The sequence below is a fragment of the Mchenga conophoros genome, linkage group LG19 (genome assembly GCF_057382185.1).
Source record: "Mchenga conophoros isolate Kocher_MC1m ecotype Shallow Benthic linkage group LG19, M_conophoros_male_GT1.1, whole genome shotgun sequence".
In the NCBI taxonomy this organism is placed as follows: Eukaryota; Metazoa; Chordata; class Actinopteri; order Cichliformes; family Cichlidae; genus Mchenga; species Mchenga conophoros.
Window position 1 is genome coordinate 31757624 of NC_140544.1, and position 4715 is coordinate 31762338.

At 38.2% G+C, this 4715-nt stretch overlaps 1 long non-coding RNA gene across 3 annotated transcripts; it reads left to right on the plus strand.

Annotated features, from left to right (window-relative positions):
- On the plus strand, positions 1 to 2004 carry LOC146552681 (uncharacterized). 3 transcript variants are annotated; one of them, XR_014890017.1, is made up of 3 exons: positions 1 to 153; positions 289 to 400; positions 489 to 2004. It is a non-coding gene; the product is annotated as an uncharacterized LOC146552681 (long non-coding RNA). The 3 variants fall into 3 exon arrangements; XR_014890018.1 differs by having other exon boundaries at positions 354 to 400; XR_014890016.1 differs by lacking the exon at positions 1 to 153 and having other exon boundaries at positions 187 to 400.
- The last annotated feature ends 2711 nt before the right edge of the window (positions 2005 to 4715 follow it).

Sequence of the window (4715 nt, forward strand, 5' to 3'; positions counted from 1 at the left end):
TTAGTCTTTAGGACTAAGGTCTTGCTCTAAGTCTAAGAAAATGACATTTTACTTAAAAGTTGTGCCTTTTACAAAGCAGAAATAGAAATAAATGCTATCTATACTGACCATTTGCAGATAAAAACAACACCATAATATTAAGAAAACTACCATGTAAGTATTCTAATAAAAAAGTTTGAACTGGATTTGGAGTTGTTTTCTCTGCAGCACATTTGGTGCAGAGACGGTGGTTGTATCCGACAGGTTTGGTGTTTTGGAGCAGAACAAAAGCTGACCTGTAATTTTCAGGTTACACCCTGCCCCACACTAAAACATCCTCATTCTTCATCTCAAACTCTGCCCTATAAATACAGCTGTGAAAACAGACGTCAGACACAAATTACTCTGCTTACTGCATCGGGTATGTAACTGGCATTGTTGATTGCTTGTGATGATTGATTGCAGTAAAAGTTTAACACTTAATTTTCTTCTACTTTTGTCTTTTCCAGGTGAGAACGTTTCACTGCACTTGTAAACAAGACAAAATGAGTGACCGTAAGTCTCTGATTCAGATATCTGTTTATATCGAGATCACTGACATGTAGTAATTAGGCTGAAAAACTATGTGCTACTGCTGCATGTATGTTCACTGCACTTGTGCACAGCTCATTTGTTTTATTTGCACTTTTCTACTCTGCAATTAGACAGATGTGCAAATGCAGCTATATGTTGAATTCTTGTTCAAAATCATTTCAGTGTTTGATTTAAGAACAGTGTGCTCTTTATTTAACATAACGTCAGCTCTCTGAGAGGCAGCATTGTCTATACTGTCGTTCTGCAAAATTATTTAACGCATTTGCTTTATATTAAGTCTTCTGCTTCTTATATTATGTCTAGTATTTCTGTTATTATGTCTACTATTTTTTAAGTTACCAATTTTGATTTTTTTTGTTTTTCCAAATACAGCCAAAGCCCAGGTGAGTGAATTAATTTGGCTTCCATTGTTTCACACCTGTGACAAACAGCATAACAAACTTGTTCTAACGAAGCAATCTTCCTCTCTAAAAAGCAAGCTCTGGGAAAAGGATCAGATTGTGAAAGAAAACTTTCACTTGTGTACTTTCTGCTGTTTTGCTTTACTGGTTGATGCTATTTTGACATTTTCTCTTCCTATGGTTGGGATGCCTTTTTTTAATTACTTTATTCCCTCTGAAATGGTAAATTCAAATTTTCTCTTACAAAGTAAGTCGATTCTTCTCATTTGAATCTTTTTGGTTTCTATATAAAATATTTCACAAGTCACACAAAATAAATCTGTTAAGTTTAGTTTTGTTGCCAGGGCTAGGTTTCCATTTCACGCATTAAATGCTGCAGAGGAGTTTGAGTGTCACTGCTCAGACAAAACTGCTTTTGTCTGAGTATCTTTGCAAGTTGTTGTCACATTTCTCTCTGTAGCCCTGAACCCCCTTACTTAGATACAATTTAAATAGCAGTAAAAACTAGCAGAAATGGGCACTCCGTCTTCAACACATCTGTGCTGGCCATGCTGTGCATAAAATCTCAAAGGCACAAAATGCCAAAACAAATCACGGAAGCAGTTGTGACCTCACATTTGGCACATACCATAATTTGTGAGGGTGAGATTGGTGGGGCGTGCCAATTCACAAGAGATCACCGATTCCCATAAAAAACAAGCTTGGTATCCAACCACGGCAAACAATTTTGAGGTTGCTGCAAAGTGAGTTTCAAGAAGCATTTTCATTTTTTTTCTCATGGTTGTTAACAGGGAAAAGGCCAAGAACAAGGGAAAGGAAAAGGCCAAGAACAAGGGAAAGGAAAAGGCCAAGAACACGGACATGGAAAAGGCCAAGAACAAGGGAAAGGAAAAGGCCAAGAACACGGACATGGAAAAGGCCAAGAACAAGGGAAAGGAAAAGCACCACCTCCCTAATAAATAATGAATCATTATTCTGTGGTCATTTTTAAGAGATAAAAATGTCTTTAATAAACTAAAATAAAAAACAATGTGTAATTTGTTCATTTAAACATGAGTTTCTAGCAGAGCCCACAGCAGAACATTTATTCAAAACATAAAAGCTTTTACAATAACCATTAACCATTTGCTGATGACTAAAATGACATGACTAAGAAATACAAAGTGCCTTAAGTGAAGGAGTTCTGCATAGCTTCCGCAGATATTAAAAAATGGGATAATCAATATAAATGGGCATCAATGCCAACATGCTTTAAGACAAACATAAATTGTTATGGCAGTATTAAATATAAAAACAATCTTAAGACCAGTTTTGGAAGTTTCTCTATATGGGACGACTTCTTTTTACCTCTTGCTGCTTCATGGAGGCCTCCTTCTTCCAGCTTCCTTATGGCGATTCTTATTGGGCAACATGTTTACATCTTACACACACAAGATTACAAGATTTTGATATATACACCCCAGTTCAGTGAGGATTTGATCATCTGTTTGGGGTCTAGGCAAACATTCACAATGGGGCTCTCCAAACAGCGTTAGGCACCATTACACTGGCTTCCAAATTCAGAAAATCTCAATGCAATACATTTATTTTCTTTTGAAAGATTAGAAAAACAAAGGAAACAGGAAAAAATATCTATTTTCGAAAACTAGACTCTTTGAATTATTATTGTTGTTATTATTATCATATATTCCATTTTTATTTGGTAAATGGCCTGTATTTATATAGCGCTTTACTGGTCCCTAAGGACCCCAAAGCGCTTTACATATCCAGTCATCCACCCATTCACACACACATTCACACACTGCTGATGGCAGCTACATTGTAGCCACAGCCACCCTGGGGCGCAGTGACAGAGGCGAGGCTGCCGGACACTGGCGCCACCGGGCCCTCTGACCACCACCAGTAGGCAACGGGTGAAGTGTCTTGCCCAAGGACACAACGACCGAGACTGTCCGAGCCGGGGCTCGAACCGGCAACCTTCCGATTACAAGGCAAACTCCCAACTCTTGAGCCACGATCGATTTACAGACATTTACACAATTTTTTTTACAGACATTCATTTATTGTTTTAAACAATACTTTAAAGACTGCACCTTTAGAGCTGATGTAAGTGATTCAAGTTTGTGCCTGTTCACATCGAGCAGACATACCAAGACGTAGCATGAGTCGAACTTCACTCCGTTTAAGTACGCAGCTCTGATGTGTTTCTGTATGGCATTGAAAAGCTATGAGATTGATTTTTTTAACAAAGTATCAGATGCAGCTATGTCCCAGAAAATAAATAACTCATTTAAATCTGTAAAAGTTTTGGCTGCAACCTGCAAAACTCTTTCTCACCTATCATGAAACATATCAGGTGACATTCTTTTGTCTCGTAACACACCAGCCAGCCAGCTTGCACGATGCAAGACATCAGATCTAGTTTTGTATGGATGCATACAGATAAAAGGTGTGCACCAAGTTGTGTATAATTATTGTAAATACCAGACAGGAACTGTTGCTTTCTCTCTGTGAGCTCACTCTTCTCCCCCCCCCACACACACACACACACACACACACACACACCAGTTCCAGCATGTTTGAACTGATTATTTTGGAATATGTAGTTGTTTAGAAATGGCTCCAAGAGTCCCAATTTGTGTAAAGCAGCAGTTCTTCTCAAATCGTCACTGAGCTCCTTTGACTATCTTATTCTTAATTAAGTGCTTTTGATAATCACTAACAAGATGTTAACAAGCCTTGACCAAGTTAAAAGGCATTGTCGAACCTTCAGAAGCAAGATTTAACTTATTAAAAGATTTAACTGACTAAATATTACAGTCACACAATGACTATTTACTATTTACAGTCATTTCATTGTTGCAGTCAATCATTACAACCTTAAAATGACCATGACTGTGTGAAAATTTGACAGTAACTGTAAATTTATTATAGTAATATATTCTAGTAATATCCAAGTAAAATTCATGTGTATGTGACTACAACCCTCAGAAAAGCATTCTAAAATACAGTAAGACTCAAGAATTTGGATTATTTATTTACAAACTATATAAAAAAAAAAAAAAAAAAAAAAAAACCATAAAAACATAAAAACAGCATTAACATCAAACAAGGGATGGCAAAAAGTAAAAAGGGAAGCTACAGTCACAAAAAGCCTGGTTTCCCTCCTTGAATGCCGTCCAATGTCAGAAAAGAAAATTACTGTCACGGCTGCCGAGGCGAGCCGTGTGGAATAAATGAGGATCCAATCGCAGGCAGTCGTAGAGAAGTGAAGGTGATTTATTGAACACAAAAAGAATGTGGACAAACAGCAAACGGGGCTCGAACTAAACTAAACTGGGAAACAACTAAACTACAGAGCACAAACCTGAATGAAAACGAGCAGAGGAGGATGACGATGAACAGCAGGGAGAAGACACGGTGGATACACAGACTGACACTGAGTAATACAGACGAACCGGCAACAGGCAGGAGAACATACAGGGCTTAAATACACACACCAGTAATCAGGGGATGAGAGACAGGAGGGCAACACAGCTGGGAGGAATCTGGGCTGACGGGACAGGGGAAACGTAACCTGATCACACTCACATACGACACGGACCTTCACAATAAAACAGGAAACTCAGACACATGGAACCAGACAAGACATTGAACTAAACAGACAGATTCACAAACAGATGGGGTGACACCATAGACAGACAGATACAGACGCAGACCGAATATAACACAGAACTTAAA